The sequence below is a fragment of the Asterias amurensis genome, chromosome 16, assembly GCF_032118995.1.
Source record: "Asterias amurensis chromosome 16, ASM3211899v1".
NCBI lineage: Eukaryota > Metazoa > Echinodermata > Asteroidea > Forcipulatida > Asteriidae > Asterias > Asterias amurensis.
Genome location: NC_092663.1, coordinates 5283831 through 5305515, shown reverse-complemented (window position 1 = coordinate 5305515; position 21685 = coordinate 5283831). Strand labels below are relative to the sequence as shown.

At 37.6% G+C, this 21685-nt stretch overlaps 1 protein-coding gene across 1 annotated transcript in view; it reads left to right on the top strand.

Annotated features, from left to right (window-relative positions):
- The first annotated feature begins 17398 nt into the window (after nt 1–17398).
- Nucleotides 17399–21685, top strand: part of LOC139949263 (uncharacterized) — a 41305-nt gene continuing 37018 nt past the window's right edge. Inside the window, exon 1 of the mRNA XM_071947659.1 lies at nt 17399–17500. The gene's annotated coding sequence lies outside the window, so the exon portion shown is untranslated. The remainder of the gene's footprint in view (nt 17501–21685) is intronic.

Genomic DNA, 21685 nt, shown 5'->3' with positions numbered 1-21685 from the left:
AGATATTTGAATTGAGCTTTAAAATGCTTGTTTTGGGGTGTAGTTTCCTCCTCTTGAAACCGGAGTTTTTTGAAAATTATTTGACTTTAACTTTAAATTTGATACTTTACGGCTAAAGTTTGCTTTACTTAAAACCAGCGTCTACTTTGAATGCTGAACAATATATTTCAACTAGTGAATTGACCTCAAATACATTTTAAATACTCAAAATTGTTTCTATAAAACACTTCTAATATGTCATAGTTGAATAACCAGTGTTTATGTTAAGTGCGTAAATACCTTAGATGAACTTAAATACATAAAATAAATGTTATCTAGTGAGTAACTTGACATGTATAATAGTTGATGAAGATGGCTTTTCTTCAAACCAGTGTCTTTTTTAAGTCATGATTAATATAACTTAAGTATATAAATTTAGTGATTACTAGTAAATTACTTTATTAATCTAATAGTTGATAAAAAGTGCCTCTCTCATTATAGTGTCCCTTTTCAGTGATGATTAATATTTCATTAAATTTATTTTATGTTCTTGACTTGTACCTTTAGATACGTAAATTGTATTGCTACTCTGTATGCCTATGATTATTAAGTAATAATTGCTGGTAGTGTCTTGTTTACCTAAATGTAAAATAATGTGATGTTTTCTGTTTAATCACACTTGAGGGGTCTGCAGTGGATTGGAATTACTTACAATGTAAAGTAAAGTGCTGAGTTGGAGTAATTAGGGTACAATGAAGTAGTTTAGTTTAGGTAATACCGCCCTCATTTGAGCAACTGTTGTTCTAGGGCATTTAATATTAGCCTATGGTTGCACCAAAAGTCAAGAGATAATTATTATAAGATACATGTTATTATAATGTGTGTAATGGTCTATAGAGGAGAACCACTGTCGGAGTCGGGAGTTGGTCCGTAGGTGTTGTGCGGAGGCACGTCAGAGTTTTGAGTTGTCCGTCATAGTGAGGTTAAACTGGAAGGGGCATCCTGGGAAACCTTTGCGTATGCGCCCATCCATTCGATGATCAATCGCCGGCCTTGACAATACAAGAGTATTCGTAACGTGGAATCAAATATTTGTTGAAACACCGTCAACCTGTAAAACTCCAACGGACAACTCACCACTCCGATGAAGGTTGTCCTCTGGGGAACACATTTAACAAAAGATGAGGGGAAGTATGAACGCTGAAGAAGAGGGTTATAAGTACCTAGAACATGTTTAATGAAGAAATAAGATTTGGACTTGTACAAACGACAAAAAAAAAATAACATCAATGTTTGTTATTTCACCCCAAAACCGAGATTCTTTAATTAAGAAACATAATTTAACACGTTTACTGGTGTTTAAATTGTTTTAAGAATGATGTTTACAGAAGTATTACATAATTGGCAAGACAAAAACTTGTTTAAGATCACAGCTTGTCATAAAACGTACACGTTCTAATGACAATGATAGTAGAAAAACATCCCTTGAAATATTATTTCTGTCTGAAATGTCATATTTGATGAGAAATAAATAAAATAAATTTCCAGTTTGGTGTTTATTTTTCAGTGAGCATTTTATTCAATTTTTGTTTAAATCGCTGCAATGTAATGCGTAAACGGTTTTCACTATTTTCTCGTGACCCAGATGGCCGATCGTTCTCAAACGTTTATGTCAGTATGTATGTGGTGGATTACATAAAGTGCTTACACTGCCAGCAACTGTTTTGCTGGCAAACAAAATCTGTGATGTTCTGTAATAAAACAAGGAGTATCATGTACTTACACTGATACAAATATTGCCTGGAAGAACACGAATGATTTTTTGGGCTCCATTGCAAATGACTCTTGCCGTGAAAGTGTTTTAACTCAATTGCATTGAACAAGGTTTTTGGTTTGGCTTGGACGTTCCGTTCCTTAATCACCGCTCTTGCATTTTGCTTTGCCTATTCTTACTTGTTGTGTAACTACTTGTACTAGCCAGCACAAAGTATTAGCATAGTTATTTGCTCACTTTACTTTCCCCGTCACTGCAGTATTTTTATCCTGACCTATTGTAATGATCAACGACCCACTTCCATACAAAGCCATTAAGCTTTGAACTACTGATATGTTTTTTTAAAGAGCTATTATCGTTTGTATTGATTGATTTCTTCTTCCATTTACATTTATGATGTGAAAAAAACATAGGCTGTTGAACATGCAATGGGGCTAATATTTCTTGGACGAATGGAGCACTAGGCTACACATCAAACCAAGTTTGGCAATAGTTATAACTATTATGTTTACTACTATCTTAAAAGCTTAGAGTACGAAATTGTTCTACATTAGTCGCTTTTTATATAATGCGAAAGGAAAACAAGTTATTGATTTTGTAAAATCGTGAGTATCGAAACACCATGCTGCTGAGAGGTCTGGATGCTGGACTTCTCAATGCCTTTCACCATTTGTTTTTCATCATCACAATAATGACAATGTATTTGTATGAATCTGCAAAGGTTTTTTGTGTCGTATTTTACGGACGCGGTGCCTAATCCTAGGTCTGTCGAACTTTAATATTCATTAAGGAGACGCGTTGTCTTCGGAATTGGCGCTTTGGGCGACGACTTTTTGGGGCTGCTTACTATGAAACATAAAAAGGTTGGAAAGATGAAGATCCGCCATTTTGAAATAAATTAATACACATTTTAAATTGGACACCACGTAATAGTAGACAGTTTTAGTTAATAAAGTAAACAGAACAATGTACACAATTCTGAGGGATAGGCCTATTTATGTGAATTAAGATTCTACTTTTTAATTATCTTTCGAATCATGTTAATTTGTATAGCACAAAGTGCCAAATTAAAGAAAGCGTGTCATATGAGTATTATTTACAATAAAATCTAGTAGTAGGCCAGCCAAAGTGTAAAATTACACTTTGGACAGCATAGTTTGTTAATGGCTGGCATCCATGCTAGATGTATGGATCATGGGCTCGGGAAGACGATTAGGGTGGATGCCCAGCTTGATTTTGAATTTTAAGGTCATTTTGGGGTAAAAAGGTCAAAATAGGTCAAAAATCAATATTTTCAAAATTTGTGTCAAATTTGTTCACATTTAATAGATCTATCCATATATGTATTTTTAACTTTATGTTGATACTACAAACCTAGGTGATTAACGTATAAACTTTGACCTTGTGCACAAATGTATAGCAAAACGAAGTGTAAAAGTGTGATTATCTTGAAAAGGGTACATTTTGAGTACACCAATTGTTTTTGCACTCCCCATCCAAATTGGTGCATATATTGGTTTCAAACAACTTTTTTTGAAAGGTAAATATACCCAGGCAGTTTTTGAGAAAAAAAAAAAATAATTCAATCAAATACCACCTTCATGTGGGGTCTTAACGACTCATTTTTAGGTCAACATTTCAAATTAGGCAAAAAAATTGCCATTTTGAAATTTTCACAAAATTTGAACCCAAGTGATAGATCTACCCATAAAATGTATTTGTAAGTTAATGTTGATATGCCAAACGTATGTAATTGACGAATAAACTTTGACCTTGTACACAAACGTATAGCAAAGCAAAACGTAAAAGTGTGATTATCTTGAAAAGTGTACATTTTTAGTATACCAGCTTTTTATGCACCCAATGGTGCATTTATATGTTTCAAACAATGTTTTTTAAAGGTTAATGTACCAAGGCAGTCTTTCGAGAAAAAACATTTCGCAAATACCACCTTCGTGTAAGGTCATATTGAGGTCAAAAAGTGCCAAAAATGTCAAAATTTAATGTATTTTTATTTTTTCGCCAAATTTTACCCCAGGCGGCAGATCTATCCATAAAAAATAGTTTCATCATCAAAATGACATGCCAAGTCTGTAAAATTATGAGTTAATCCTTTGACTTGTACACAAACTCATAGGAAAATTAAATCTTAAATTGCAATTTTCTCAAAAAGTGCGTATCTTGAGCATATTATTACAGTGTTTTTGCACTTTCTATCTATTATTATTGAATGCACAGGACACTATTGGTTATAATTAATTAAAAACAATTATCAGCATAACAAAATTATTTGATAAACAAGCAACATAGAGTTGTTGATAGTATGCAAAATATTTTTAGAATACGACTTAAACTCTAAAAAAAAAAAAAAAAAGTCTTAAAAATAGAAAGACAGTTTTGTTTAACCTTCCACATTATGAAGAAGATAATAGCTAGAAGTAGACCACCACCAATCACAGCAACAATATACGCCCACAGAGGAATATTAGTCACAGTGTGCCCTGGGATAACGGAATTACTCTGTCCAATTACTTGAGTAGAAACCTGTACACAAATAAGAATAAAGAACACACGTTAAATCACTGAAAAAGTTGCAATGCTGGGGGAGTTTTGGATACTCTAGGTGGCAGCAGACCGAGGTATATACACTTTACTTGGAAAAGTGAGCAGTCTTTGGTGAAATAACGTCTATAGAAAGTTGATTTGGACCTACCTCAGAATAAGCGACGGGGAACACATGGCATCTTGGTATGGCATCTCAAGCACAGTAGCAGTAGCCATCGACGTAATAAAAACTGTTTGTTTACTTTTTTGAAACAAGGAAACATCCCTCAAAAACTTGAAAACAGCACACAAATTGCTACAGGCCTACCATTAGCCATGTTTGCATTTACTTTAAGGACAAAAAGCTCCGTTCATGAAAGAAAATATTGTGTTTGACAGCACCAGTCATTTTGCTACAAGCGTGTTAAACATAAACACGCCTCACGTCAAAGTTACCAAAGGAAACAAAAGGTAATTCACAGATCAATCACAACAAATTAAAACAAAGTGACATTAGTTTGTTGTTCTATACAATGAACTTCAGATTGTTCTCTTGTATTATGTAGACCGTTGTCCCCCTCATGACAAGTCGGTGGAGTTTCGGAGAGTTCGCCTGCAAGCTATAACCAGTAACGTGAAGCCTGCATTGACTAGAGTAGCAACAAGTCCACTGCGATGTGCAACCTACTGCGCCAGCCACACAGAGTGTACTGTATTCGACTTCTCGCAGAGATACCACCAATGTCATCTTCATGGTCATACCTCGGCTATTGAGACTGCGGAGAATATTGATTTCTCTGTATTTGAACTGGTACAGTGAGTGTTCGTGTCAATAATCCAGATGGCCTAGAAATAACGAAATCGAATGTCTACATTCAATATTAAAGTGACGTTATACAATTATTACTTATTTAAAATAAAATAAAAACTGATAAAGGGATACATTGTCAAATGGATATGCACAAAGTATAAGAACAAGTTCTATATCTATACCACGCGTTATATTGGTGTGAAGCATGCATAAAAACAACAGCCAATTTATTTGCAATAATAAATACATAAGCCTTTATGTTACCACACTAACCCATTCAAGGCAACCAATTGCATCTCACGTTCAAGAAGGGTGGCAATAACTGGAACGTGAAAGAAGGTAATAAACTTTTTAGATTATAACAACAGAGTAATAGTTTGCAAGAGATTCTTTGGTTTATGGAATAATAACTGATTGTTATATTTTCATATCAACACCAAGAAGAATGATTTGAACAATTTCAGTGTTTTGCACTTTGAATTTTGTTTTTATGTGTCCTACTTTTTACAAATGTTTTATAATCAGGATTGCAAACTGGAAATAGGACGCAAATCCATAGGTCATAGAAATACAAAGAATCAAGTACGCTTGTGTTTGAGAACAGGTTCGCCCTATGTGTTTGTGTAATGACTGCACAAAATGCACCACATAAAATAGCACATTGCATTATAAAGGGGTTTGTTATGACTACATGATCACTTACAATAATTACTAGGGCAAAATCATATTGATATAATAACAGCAAAACTATAACCTAATTATAAAAGGTGTATACAAATAACATGAAAGATTAAAGACGAATTGATACAAGACCAACGGCAAACATTGATTATTAAAAAGGAAAAAAAAAATATATATATATATCATAGGGTCATATGTTATCGACCCTCATATGTTTTCGAACCCCAACTTTGATTCCCGTTTACCGCGAGACTGTGCAAGCTGCACCGGTGACAGAAGCTTTGTTGTTTACTCACGGTCTGTATTTTCGTCAGGCTTAATCGTGCTGAGAATAAAGTTTCCTGTCGTAGGTTATGCTCAAACATTTATAAAAAGATTGATTTTTGGTAAAAATCACTAGTGCATTATTTATGCCAACAATCAAATGAGTCGAAGAAACATCATCTAACCTCGAAAGTTCAAAACAAAATTATTATCTGATAGATTGAGTTTCATTCTGCTTTAGTCACTAGATAGATCACGTGATGTGGTTTTTTATTAACTACATACTGTATTAAATTCTGATAAACGTAATAAATATTATAAAGAGAAAATATCATAGATTGGTTTCTTATCTCCTGAAACCAAACATTACTGGTCTGAAATGGTGGATAACAGACTGTTATGAAGTGTTTGTGCTTCAAGGGGGGTGGGGTGTTTTACTGTTATGCCTGGCCTTATGATATCTCCGGATTCTAACCCAAAGTAGCCACGTCTAGTGAATATTCAATAAAATACAAACCAATAAAAGGTGTGAAACATATGACGTTGCTCCAATGTCGTGCATGCACTAGCACTGTTAATGGCGGACTATCTCTCGCACTGTAAAACCAAAACTTTAACAATTTCAACACTTGATGAAGTGCAAGTGTTATGGTTAACAGGTTGGATAGATGATTTGAAAAAAAAACATTTAGTTTTTGATTGTGAAAAATGTTCCTGTTATCCTACTGAAAACACATGACACCAGGATATAAAAAATACCATTTAATGAACAGCGCCCTCTGTATAATCGAGTTTCATATTATAAATTAATGAATGCATCGAAACTCACATTAAATTGTGGCTAGTTTGTTTTTATAAGGGCTACGAACTTGAACTTCTGTGCGTTCGAAGTTCTTTGTGAGAGCCGTTCCCTTGTTGTGTACATTTCATTTACATGATGTGTTTGTCTGATTTGCAATAAGTGTTGATTTGGCTTCAATTGGTATCTTTTAAATTTTAGGTAGATTACATATCCATAATAGTTTAAAGTCACCTGGAAGTGGTAATTTGTCAAACTAAAAATGTTCTTACTAAAATATGTGTTTTGATGAGTGGAATATGAATAAACAAACAACTAAGGTTCTAAAAAATTTGTTTCCATTTTATTTACAAATTTCAAAGTAGGCCCGACCCGAGAGGGCGCTGTTCGTGACGTCAATCGAGGCGCGATATTATAATCGCATGCAGTACCAACACAAGATAGTGACGCTTTGGCGCAAGCTTAAAACATGGCCTCAAAGTTGAAACAATACCCGCATTTGTTCACGTCTTTCAGGTAACTTTTTGGACTTCCCACTAGCTGGAAAAATTGTTGGGATGGCGTCATGTTTTTGAAACGAACTTTTCTCTTCATGTCAAAATGTGTGGTGTATTCCGGATTCTCGAAGCACGACGGCTCGAATTGTTTGCTGCACAGCGCTGGAAAAGACATCGGACCGGACCACTTTGCAAAAATGACACCCATCTTTAATTGTTTTGCTGCATCCAATAAACCTGGTCGACATTGCCGGAATAATGCAAGAAAAAACTTTTTTTTTCGAAACGTACAAACTCACGACTAGGACTTTCATGTACTAGTACGTGTTCGATGTTCAATCGAGGCAAAGTCTGCCTCGATTGACGTCACAAAAGGGGTAGACGAGTCACCCCCCTTAACAACTTTATCTATTTGTTTAACATATAAATCGTTACAAACAATTACTCAACAAATTATTTTATTGTTCATAAACTTATACTCTAATGTTTGACGAAAAACAAATCTATTTCCAGGTGACATTAAATCATTATTGTGAACTTGAAATAAGTATGTCAGGCACATTTGTGTCAACCTGAAAACTACTAAAAAGAGGTTTCACCTCCTTTATTAAATAAAACTGATGTGTATGAAATAATGTGTGAACACCTTCATGTCGTCTTTGTTCTTGCAATGGGGATGACCAAATGTTGTTTTGTATTTTACATCCATGACACCTGAACTAAAAGGGGTGTGTTTCACGCAGTATCATAATCTTTAAGGGTTGGGTGGTTATTAGTTGTCATGCATTAATTAATCTATATTATTTCGCTTTAAGTTTGATGGTTGCGTCTGACAAGAAAAAAAAAACACTTGACCAAAGCGCATGCAAGATAACGTTGTGCGCATTTGAGGTGACCCTATTACTTAATAAACAAATACATTTGTAGTTTACGTTAGATCATTTTCAAAAAGCAAATCTTAGCACCTTTTTGTATTCGAGTTGAGTTGGTAAACTAATTTGTCTAGTCAGCTTGGGATTTCCCATTTTCCCTTTCATGTTTTGTTTTATACAAAAACAACGTGCCTCGATGGGCCTTTCTGTCATAGCCCTGCCGAAACGCACCAAAAGGTGTTTATTTATCGGGTCCAAAGGCGGCACTTGATACCAGGCTTGTAGTAACACAGCTTAAACTTTTTGTTTTCAAAGTTTTCATTTACAATTGGTCTTCACACTTTAAATGTGTTTGTTGATATTGTTGTTGTTATTATTGTTATTATTATTATTATTATTATTAGAAGTAGTAGTAGTAGTAGTAGTAGTAGTAGTAGTAGTAGTAGTAGTAGTAGCAGCAGTATTTTAAGCAAGGACAGCTTATCAAGCGCTTGATCGGTTCACAGTGCGTCACATTTTTTTTTTTAAACAACAGCAGGAACACGATGCGCTATACACGCAGCAAAACACCATATCAACCAAGGTACTTTTCCCTAACAACCATTGTACTACACACCATTTTATTTCAGATGTTGTAAAACAAACATTGACTGTTTTAACTCGTGCTGTGGTTATAACTAAAAACGTCGAAATGATCCTCGGCGCGTTTTTTATTTATTTTTATTTTTAAGAGAACAAAGTGTTTTTGAGGTAACGGAATATCACTTCGAATTAACTCACAGTCACTCGAGGGAACGAAACAATATAATGACGGAACGCCACATTGTTGTTATTTTACCCTTCATTTTGTTCTTACCTGTCCCTTTATGGGGGCTCTGTACTAACTCTTCGATAAGATGGCCATACTTACAATAAGTTATTAACCATTCTGAAATCGGTACCAGTTACTGCCAGCTGCATCAACTTCGTTAATCAAACATTCAATGCAAAAGTGTACCTCCTGGTTGCCTGGCAATAACAACTGAACTTTAACTGTTCATAAATTCAAGCTGGGTGTGTAGCACTATTATATTCAGGAGATACGTGGGAGAACAACACATGTCCCCGTGTTGACATAGTAGATGAGCATCCGGGAAAGGTCCCGGCTAAGGTCGTGTGATGTGAATACAATCATACTAATTTATTGAATTGTCCAATTTCGTAAATAATCCGAACCCAACTTAAGATTCTTATCTGAAGCCTAAAATCAGAACCATTGTTTTCTTTCCTATGAAAAATGTTATTCACTGGTTTATAAATGAGCTGATGTTATTTCTGGTCATAGTGCTGTTTGCAAACGTATGCATAACGGCCGTCAGTTTATACCGACTTCTCCCCAAAGGCAAAAAACACAAAACAATTAAGGACGAAATCTGATCTAAAAATATTTTGGAAAGTCCCACTGGAGTCCCAGACAGAAGAGAACACGGGACCATACACTGAAGTTAAAAAAAGGGAGCAGCAGGTTGTATATTTTGAGATGTGTTTTAGAACAGCCCTCACAAGCGTTCTGCATTTTGAATGATAATGTCTTTTTTACTAGAAACTTTGCTAACGCGATGCGCTATAACACCCAGCTATTGAGGTACTTCACCCGTAGCAACCAATCTGCCCACCGGCGCGATAGAGCAAGTACGTGTCATAATCAATACTAGCGGGATGCCGCGCTTGCCGCTTGAAAGCTCTACGTAAAAATGATGCAAGTGTAGCGTTGTGTACAGGGGATGGTTTAAGTGGTTGGGCAGGGTCACAATACAAATCACTGTGGCAAACAACCCATCCTAAGATAAGACGAATCTTAGTGCAATGTGAAATCGTACACTTGTCCGTCTTTTTTCCGTTTCGGCATTGTCGATCCCATCCATATTTCCAGTTTCCAGCGGATCCCGATAGTGGTTCTTTCCCAGTCCCGTTTATATCCCGTTTATTTTATTTTGTTCCCGTTCAGTTGATTATTTCCTGTCCTATATAGTTTTCAAACCCCTTTACTCCCCCCCTCACCAGCCTCGTTCATTTTTCCCCCAACTCCCTGTCCCACCGTGTGCCCCTTCCATATCCCGTCCCACATCTAACCCACGCCTCCGTGCCTCTTTCCGTCCCCGCGATCCCCTACATTGGCATTGTTCCCCGCCCTCTTCCAACAGACGTACCACACTACATGCCCCGACCCTTCCATCTCCCGGTCCCCACAACGTGCTCTAATAACCCCACTGTGTCCAGTTCTCGTCTTGTCGTCGTGCCCCCCCCCATGCATTGTTCTTTATGTACGCGCGAAGTACTACACGCTCGCGCTTTGACTGTGACGTCACAAACAACACATGCCCCAACCCACGGGTACCCCGAAATTTACCCCAGGACGCATCATTTTAGCAGGGTGCGGGCACCACTTGCACCACGTCACAAAAGGGGTAGACGAGTCACCCCCCTTAACAACTTTATCTACTTGTTTAACATATAAATCGTTAGAAACAATTACTCAACAGATTATTTTATTGTTCATAAACTTATACTCTAATGTTTGACGAAAAACAAATCTATTTCCAGGTGACTTCAAATCATTATTGTGAACTTGAAATGTGTCAGGCACATTTGTGTCAACCTGAAAACTACTAAAAGATGTTTCACCTCCTTTGTTAAATAAAACTGATGTGTATGAAATAATGTGTGAACACCTTTATGTCGTCTTTGTTCTTGCAATGGGGTGACCAAATGTTGTTTTGTATTTTACATCCATGACACCCGAACTAAAAAGGGTGTGTTTCACGCAGTATCATAATCTTTAAGGGTTGGGTGGGTTATTAGTTGTCATGCATTAATTAATCTTTATTATTTCGCTTTAAGTTTGATGGTTGCGTCTGACAAGAAAAAAACACTTGACCAAAGCGCATGCAAGATAACGTTGTGCGCATTTGAGGTGGCCCTATTACTTAATAAACAAATACATTTGTAGTTTACGTTAGATCATTTTCAAAAAGCAAATTTTGTAATCTTAGCACATTTTTGTATTCGAGTTGAGTTGGTAAACTAATTTGTCTAGTCAGCTTGGGATTTCCCATTTTCCCTTTCATGTTTTGTTTTATACAAAAACAACGTGCCTCGATGGGCCTTTCTGTCATAGCCCTGCCGAAACGCACCAAAAGGTGTTTATTTATCGGGTCCAATGGCGGCACTTGGTACCAGGCTTGTAGTAACACAGCTTAAACTTTTTGTTTTCAAAGTTTTCATTTACAATTGGTCTTCACACTATAAATGTGTTTGTTGATATTGTTGTTATTATTATTATTATTATTATTATTATTATTATTATTATTATTATTATTATTATTATTATTGTTATTATTATTATTATTATTATTATTATTATTATTAGTAGTAGTAGTAGTAATAGTAGTAGTAGTAGTAGTAGTAGTAGTAGTAGTAGTAGTAGTAGTAGTAGTAGTAGTAGTAGTAGTAGTAGTAGTAGTAGTAGTAGTAGTAGTAGTAGTAGTCGTAGTAGCAGTATTTTAAGCAAGGACAGCTTATCAAGCGCTTGATCGGTTCACAGTGCGTCACATTTTCTTTTTTTTTAAACAACAGCAGGAACACGACGCGCTATACACGCAGCAAAACACCATTTCAACCAAGGTACTTTTCCCTAACAACCATTGTACTACACACCATTTTATTTCAGATGTTGTAAAACAAACATTGACTGTTTTTACTCGTGCTGTGGTTATAACTAAAAACGTCGAAATGATCCTCGGCGCGGTTTTTTTTTTTTTTTTTTTTAAGAGAACAAAGTGTTTTTGAGGTAACGGAATATCACTTCGAATTAACTCACAGTCACTCGAGGGAACGAAACAATATAATGACGGAGCGCCACATTGTTGTTATTTTACCCTTCATTTTGTTCTTACCTGTCCCTTTATGGGGGCTCTGTACTAACTCTTCGATAAGATGGCCATACTTATAATAAGTTATTAACCATTCTGAAATTGGTACCAGTTACTGCCAGCTGCATCAACTTCGTGAATCAAACATTCAATGCAAAAGTGTACCTCCTGGTTGCCTGGCAATAACAACTGAACTTTAACAGTTCATAAATTCAAGCTGGGTGTGTAGCACCAATATATTCAGGAGATACGTGGGAGAACAACACATGTCCCCGTGTTGACATAGTAGATGAGCATCCGGGAAAGGTCCCGGCTAAGGTCGTGTGATGTGAATACAATCATACTAATTTATTGAATTGTCCAATTTCGTAAATAATCCGAATCCAACTTAAGATTTTTATCTGAAGCCTAAAATCAGAACCATTGTTTTCTTTCCTATGAAAAATGTTATTCACTGATTTATAAATGAGCTGATGTATTTTCTGGTCATAGTGCTGTTTGCAAATTTATGCATAACGGCCGTCAGTTTATACCGACTTCTCCCCAAAGGCAAAAAACACAAAACAATTAAGGACGAAATCTGATCTAACAATATTTTGGAAAGTCCCACTGGAGTCCCAGACAGAAGAGAACACGGGACCATACACTGAAGTTAAAAAAAGGGAGCAGCAGGTTGTATATTTTGAGATGTGTTTTAGAACAGCCCTCACAAGCGTTCTGCATTTTGAATGATAATGTCCTTTTTACTAGAAACTTTGCTAACGCGATGCGCTATAACACCCAGCTATTGAGGTACTTCACCCGTAGCAACCAATCTGCCCACCGGCGCGGTAGAGCAAGTACGTGTCATAATCAATACTAGCGGGATGCCGCGCTTGCCGCTACAAAGCTCTACGTAAAAATGATGCAAGTGTAGCGTTGTGTACAGGGGATGGTTTAAGTGGCTGGGCAGGGTCACAATACAAATCACTGTGGCAAACAACCCATCCTAAGTTAAGACGAATCTTAGTGCAATGTGAAATCGTACACTTGTCCGTCTTTTTTCCGTTTTGGCATTGTCGATCCCATCCATATTTCCAGTTTCCAGCGGATCCCGATAGTGGTTCTTTCCCAGTCCCGTTTATATCCCGTTTATTTTATTTTGTTCCCGTTCAGTTGATTATTTTCTGTCCTATATAGTTTTCAAACCCCTTTACTTCCCCCCCTCACCAGCCTCGTTCATTTGTCCCTTCAACTCCCTGTCCCACCGTGTGCCCCTTCCATATCCCGTCCCACATCTAACCCACGCCTCCGTGCCTCTTTCCGTCCCCGCGATCACCTACATTGGCATTGTTCCCCGCCCACTTCCAACAGACGTACCACACTACATGCCCCCACCCTTCCATCTCCCGGTCCCCACAACGTACTCTAATAACCCCACTGTGTCCAGTTCTCGTCTTGTCGTCGTGCCCCCCCCATGCATTGTTCTTTATGTACGCGCGAAGTACTGGACGCTCGCGCTGTGACTGTGACATCACAAAGGACGCCTGCCCTCAACCCCAAAGTTACTGCACGCTCGCGCTTTGACTGTGACGTCACAAACAACACATGCCCCAACCCACGGGTACCCCGAAATTTACCCCAGGACGCATCATTTTAGCAGGGTGCGGGCACCACTTGCCAAACAACAATGGCGGCGCCCATTGACGTCACAAAAGTTGTAGACGAGTCACCCCCCTTAACAACTTTATCTATTTGTTTAACATATAAATCGTTACAAACAATTACTCAACAAATTATTTTATTGTTCATAAACTTATACTCTAATGTTTGACGAAAAACAAATCTATTTCCAGGTGACTTTAAATCATTATTGTGAACTTGAAATGTGTCAGGCACATTTGTGTCAACCTGAAAACTACTAAAAGATGTTTCACCTCCTTTGTTAAATAAAACTGATGTGTATGAAATAATGTGTGAACACCTTTATGTCGTCTTTGTTCTTGCAATGGGGTGACCAAATGTTGTTTTGTGATTAACATCCATGACACCCGAACTAAAAGGGGTGTGTTTCACGCAGTATCATAATCTTTAAGGGTTGGGTGGTTATTAGTTGTCATGCATTAATTAATCTTTATTATTTCGCTTTAAGTTTGATGGTTGCGTCTGACAAGAAAAAAACACTTGACCAAAGCGCATGCAAGATAACGTTGTGCGCATTTGAGGTGACCCTATTACTTAATAAACAAATACATTTGTAGTTTACGTTAGATCATTTTCAAAAAGCAAATTTTGTAATCTTAGCACCTTTTTGTATTCGAGTTGAGTTGGTAAACTAATTTGTCTAGTCAGCTTGAGATTTCCCATTTTCCCTTTCATGTTTTGTTTTATACAAAAACAACGTGCCTCGATGGGCCTTTCTGTCATAGCCCTGCCGAAACGCACCAAAAGGTGTTTATTTATCGGGTCCAATGGCGGCACTTGTGGTACCAGGCTTGTAGTAACACAGCTTAAACTTTTTGTTTTCAAAGTTTTCATTTACAATTGGTCTTCACACTATAAATGTGTTTGTTGATATTGTTGTTATTATTATTATTATTATTATTATTATTATTATTATTATTATTATTATTGTTATTATTATTATTATTATTATTATTATTATTATTATTATTATTATTATTATTATTATTATTAGTAGTAGTAGTAGTAGTAGTAATAGTAGTAGTAGTAGTAGTAGTAGTAGTAGTAGTAGTAGTAGTAGTAGTAGTAGTAGTAGTAGTAGTAGTAGTAGTAGTAGTAGTAGTAGTAGTAGTAGCAGTATTTTAAGCAAGGACAGCTTATCAAGCGCTTGATCGGTTCACAGTGCATCACATTTTCTTTTTTTTTAAACAACAGCAGGAACACGACGCGCTATACACGCAGCAAAACACCATTTCAACCAAGGTACTTTTCCCTAACAACCATTGTACTACACACCATTTTATTTCAGATGTTGTAAAACAAACATTGACTGTTTTTACTCGTGCTGTGGTTATAACTAAAAACGTCGAAATGATCCTCGGCGCGTTTTTTTTATTTTTTTTAATTTTTTTTTTTAAGAGAACAAAGTGTTTTTGAGGTAACGGAATATCACTTCGAATTAACTCACAGTCACTCGAGGGAACGAAACAATATAATGACGGAACGCCACATTTTTGTTATTTTACCCTTCATTTTGTTCTTACCTGTCCCTTTATGAGGGCTCTGTACTAACTCTTCGATAAGATGGCCATATTTACAATAAGTTATTAACCATTCTGAAATTAGTACCAGTTACTGCCAGCTCCATCAACTTCGTGGATCAAACATTCAATGCAAAAGTGCACCTCCAGGTTGCCTGGCAATAACAACTGAACTTTAACAGTTCATAAATTCAAGCTGGGTGTGTAGCACCATTATATTCAGGAGACAAGTGGGAGAACAACACATGTCCCCGTGTTGACATAGTTCATGAGCATCCGGGAATCAGTTATAGTTTTCAAACCCCTTTACTCCCCCCCTCACCAGCCTCGTTCATTTTCCCCCCAACTCCCTGTCCCACCGTGTGCCCCTTCCATATCCCGTCCCACATCTAACCCACGCCTCCGTGCCTCTTTCCGTCCCCGCGATCCCCTACATTGGCATTGTTCCCCGCCCTCTTCCAACAGACGTACCACACTACATGCCCCCACCCTTCCATCTCCCGGTCCCCACAACGTGCTCTAATAACCCCACCAGTCCTCGTCCTTTCGTCGTGCCCCCCGTCCCCCATGCATTGTTCTTTATGTACGCGCGAAGTACTGGACGCTCGCGGTGTGACTGTGACATCACAAAGGACGCCTGTCCTCAACCCCAAAGTTATTACACGCTCGACGCATCATTTTAGCATGGTGCGGGCACCACTTGCCAAACAATAATGGCGGCGCCCATGCGATTTAAGCTCTTTTATAATATAGATGAATTAATATACGTTTATTGCTGTAGACATAAAAGCCTGTCCGATTTCACAGATTAGTTTTTTTTTCCTTTTTTTTTCTTCACTTTACATGGTTAATTTTGGGCTAAAAGAAAAACCCAAAACACACAATAGGATGATGTTTGATAGTCTGGTTGCCAGACCCAAAAATCTCCGACTAGGCTCTGTCGAATTTAGGGTCCGGTATCACCCAAAATCACGTGACCAAAAAGGAGGAATTCGTCATTATTCGAAGTTATTCGAAATGTCCGGAACGTGTTGTCGTCATTATTCGGGCAGTCGTTGATGGTCGGTATTTAATCATAATGTCAGTCCTGTCGGCCGTAGATCCAGGAGTTTTTATGCCAGATATTGTTATTTAAAGGCAGGCGTTGTGCCTAAAATAAATAAAGCGTTTGCAAAGTTCATAATAAATAAACCTGGGAAATCGCTCCGGGATCTGGTAAGTTTTTGTCCTTTTTCTTCAATTTTTTTTGAGTGTTCATTAGACATTGATTGAGGATTTAGTGTCATGATTTTTGAAAGTGGTAAAATTGGGGCAAATCTGGTGACTAGCTGTCGAAATTATACGTGTTGAACCAGATTGTCATTTGCCGATCAAAATAATCTCGTAACCCTCCGGCCTGGCGGCCGTCGGGAGGAGGGTTACGTTATCGCAACTAGTGCAGACATGGTTTCCTGGAGATGACCCCCGACCCTGACAAGTTGCGTCATGCTCTATTTTTAACCGTGGGTGATACCTGACCTAAGAGTTTTAACAAGAGACGTCAAGGAATCTTTGGTCAGGGGACCAGACTAGGTGTTTGATTATCCGACCTCAACGGCTGCATGGAAAGTTAACCAGGGTTGCTTGAGAGTCAGTGGGTCAAAGGAGGGCGCTTTTAAAAGAGGTTTGCACACATTTCGCCAAATGGGAGGGGGGGGGACACATAATCTACTGCCCCACCGACGTATCAGTGGACCATTTCATTATACCATAACGGGGCTCTCGACGTCTACATCTCACAAACATGTCATGTAAATTCGTGTTTTTACTTTTGAATTAACAAATTGTTTCTTCACAATGATGCACTTAATATGTACCAAGACCCCCCTCCCCCCACATTCGCAACAATGGTTTGATCCGCTCACCTAGATTGTTATCTCACAGCAATTTTGCTGTGTTTTCAGTTTAAACCAAAACAAAGCTTGATAACAGGAATTTCCCGGCCGAGATTTCGCAACAAATCATTTGGGGGCGGGCGTATATAAAGTGGAAGCTGAGGTGTAGACCACACATAAACAGCTTTACCTGCAACGTCTGAACTTCAACTCTCACATCTATAAATTGTTTAACTCACATTGTATCCAGTACTAGGTTTTCAAGATATTACTGGTGACGGGGTGGATACGGTGAGTACAAACGTTTTAAGCACTCAGGTGAAATAGCTTTGAAAGATTAAATTGATTCATTTTTGTATAGACCACAAAACTAACCTGTGGTTTATTATGAAGCTGTAATGATACTCTCCCACTAGGGAGAATAATATGCTAGCGAATGTGCTTACGAACGGAAATATTTTACGATCGCGCATACTTCGCAACATTCGCCACAAATTCGTTACATTCTCCACCTCCTTACGAAGATCGTTCAACTTATGCTGCTCTCACACGGCAAATATGCTAGGAATCAATTGACACTCGCTCAAACTTCGCAACACTCGCCGTGTCTTCGTAAGCGTTGGTAACAAATGCGAAACATTTTCAAATTATTCCCAACCTCCTTACGAAGATCAGTCAATTTAGAAACCGGTTTATAAATTTCAGCGAATGTTGCGAAGACGGTCATTCGCCGTCGATTTTCGTAAGATTTGTAACATTGGTAAAGCGTACGTAAGCGTTGGCAACATTCGTAAAGGCATTGGCAAGCATTGGTAAGCATTCGTATTAATTCGTAAGATATTGGTAAGGAGAGGGCCGACCGAGGACGATCGAGGGGTGAGACCGAGATGAAAATATTCACTATTCAACCGCCATTTTGGACGAATTCAACGCGAAATTCAAACGTTCATCTTCGCAAGAACATTCGCCACTCTGTGAGAGCAGTTTAACGAAGCGCTTCCTAAATTCCGCGAATGTTGTGAAGACGGTAATTCGCCATCGATTTTCGTAAGCATTGGTAAGCCATTGGTACTGATGGTAATGCGTGCGTATCATGCTTAAGATATTAGTAAGGAGAGGTTTAAGGACGACCGAGAACATTTTCAATATCAAATCGCAACTTTTTGGCGAACTCATCGCGAATTTCAAATATACATATTCGCAAGAATATTCGCCCAAGTGTGAGAGTAGCATAATCTACCATTCTTGTTTCCGAATTCCGCATTACGTGAGTCACTCAGACCCAAGTTTGTTTTGAGAAATGAGTAGAAAGTCTCCTGTCAAAACAACTAGTAATAATTGTTATTTTAAATAATGAGTTGCTTTCCAACAATAAGGATATCACAGAAGCTTTCAATCAACTAAAGCATTTTGTTCTATAGGTGACGCTACCTCTGATTCAGTTCCAAGGTCAATACAACGATTTTCACTATGCTAGCTTAGCTACTTCGCTAACCGGTTTGTTTTATCTTAAACGAAATTGTTACCATTGCTAACAAAAATCAGAATATATCGCTGTAAGTTATTAGAAACGTGCATGCAATGTAGAACGCTATCTTTCTTGATTCTAAAAAAATCTCACTCCGAGTCAGTATGGTTTTCGTTCTGGTAGGTCGACGGTTCACGCTATGATTTTTATAATAATCTCTCAGCCTCTATTAATAATAATCCCTCGTAAATTTCTTAAAGTGTATTCTTAGACATTAAAAAAGCTTTTGACCTTGTTAATCCACCTGTCTTACTGAGTAAATTGAAGCATTACGGTTTTACGTAAATGTTGTTCTTAGAAAAGTTCCTTCCAATGTGTTTCAAAATGGATAAAAGTGCTTTGGGAAAACCAAGTTAGCAAGGTGTATAATAACGTTTCCAAAGCTAACTACATTATCAATAGGACTAACATTACTTAAGTTTGAGACAAAGTTTAGCAATTTAATGTACATTTAGGTTAACTATCATTAAAATGTTGAATCTTTGCGTGGGGTGGCATGATTAAAGTTTACCCCTCTTTTATTCAAGGCTTATTACGTTGCCAAAAAGTATCCACACTGCTTGCCATGTCAGGTATAATGCGCACACTACTCCTCTCTGTTCTAAACATAATATTCTGAAAGTGAAAATTTACAATGTACAAATAGCAACTCATTAATTGGATTAGCTGCATAATTTAATTCAAGATTGTTTAAGCAATCTCAATCTTTTTCCTTTGAAACTAGACTAATCACTTTTGCTCCACATAGACGAGACAGTCTCCTTCATGCTTTTTGTATTATTATTAGAGTTGGCGTTGCTTCATCAAATTATCGCTTTACTCTTCCAGTCATTAGGTGTTCGGGCCAACAGCCCGAAACACCTCTTATTTTTTAGGTGTTCGGGTATTGAACCCGAACACCTTTTATTTTTGTTCGTTTTTTTAGGTGTTTGGGTATTGAACCCGAACACCTCTTATTTTTGTTCGTTTTTTTTTAATTAGGTGTTCGGGCCAACAGCCCGGAACACCTCTTATTTTTGTTCGTTTTCTTTTTCTTTTTAGGTGTTCGGGCCAACAGCCCGGAACACCTCTTATTTTTGTTCGTTTTTTTTTCTTTTTAGGTGTTCGGGTATTGAACCCGAACACCTCTTATTTTTGTTCGGTTTTTTAGGTGTTCGGTTATTGAACCCGAACACCTCTTATTTTTGCTCGGTTTTTTTTTAATTAGGTGTTCGGACTCGAGTCCGAAGACCTCTTGTTTTTGTTCGTTTTTTAGGTGTTCGGACTCGAGTCCGAAGACCTCTTGTTTTTGTTCGGTTTTTAGGTGTTCGGGCCAACAGCCCGGAACACCTCTTATTTTTGTTCGTTTTTTTTTCTTTTTAGGTGTTCGGGCCAACAGCCCGGAACACCTCTTATTTTTGTTCGTTTTTTTTTCTTTTTAGGTGTTCGGGTATTGAACCCGAACACCTCTTATTTTTGCTCGTTTTTGTTTAATTAGGTGTTCGGACTCGAGTCCGAAGACCTCTTGTTTTTGTTCGTTTTTTAGGTGTTCGGACTCGAGTCCGAAGACCTCTTGTTTTTGTTCGTTTTTTTTTGGTGTTCGGACTCGAGTCCGAAGACCTCTTGTTTTTGTTCGTTTTTGTCCGTGGTTTTTGTCCGCTTACAAAGACATACTTGCTAAGCTCACATAAACTTGAAACTTCACACATAGTTAGATATTCATTAGTAGATGAAACCGTTTTAGTTTCGTCATGATGACGTCATCAGGTGTCGAATTACAAGGTTTTTAGGTTCAAAAAGTGACCATTTGCTTTTCGCTATGTCTTCATATTTTACAGTTATGATATTCATTATTACGCATCTGATAGATCAAGACTGGGACTACATTTGAAAAGTTAACGTCAAAATCGTATGACCCCTCCTTCCGTTCGTACCGGAAGGTCAAAGTTTGCAATTGTATATTTTTCTTCAAAAATACATCTCCGTCCCTTGCCCTCTAACAAAAGCACACTTCCCAAACCTGTATGAACTTCTAACTTCACACATAGTTATATATTTATCAGGAGAAGAAACCGTTTGAGTTACGGCACGATGACGTCATCAATTCTTGAGTTATGAATTTTCAAAGTTTATTATTTCAAAAAATCATAACTTTTGATCTACATGATGGGTTGTTACATTCGACACATCATCGGAAAGTTCGTTAAAAACTCCGTAAATGCCTCGCAGACATGATCCCATTTTGATCTCGTCTTCTGGTTCAAAATCGAGTTTGAAAATTCATAATTTCATGTATAAAGAACTACGAAATTTCCCCATTGGTTGTGCGTAACACGTGTGTCGTACACGTGTAGTGTATTAGGCATCATTTATTTGGTGGCATGCTGCCAAGTTTATTGTACTCTGTGCCATAGCGTGATATGCATAGAGCTATATAGCTGTATTATTTAGAGCTGTATAGCTCTATTATTTTATGCAGAACGCTGCGAAAACGATTTCCTCTCAATCTTCGGCGTCAAATTTTTCAAATGTTACCCTTCTGATGGCTTAGTGGTCAATGTGGAATTGAAGACGAAGTTTCGCTGAGATGGCCACCTACTTCAGTGATTCATGGGACTTTTAATTATGTGAGAAAACAACAGTACAAAATGACGAACATTGGTCATGTTTTGGTTAAACACCGAGAAGAATAGAGACGTTACATCGATCGACCACTCCCCCCGGGTGAAGGGCGTTTTGGGCCCACGGAATTCACGTCAGTATTACAATATCTATTACTTCTTGAACTTAGCATAATCATCAATTGTTTTGATTATTTGTTAAAACAACTATCCAAGTTATTCTGAGTTAAATAGTTTGAAGAAAAAAATCTCTGGAATAACATAAGCCCTTTTAAACTTTCTCTAGTAGGAAAGGACGTTACGTAAACTAATCTATCCATGCACAGACATGGATGTTACAAAACATTC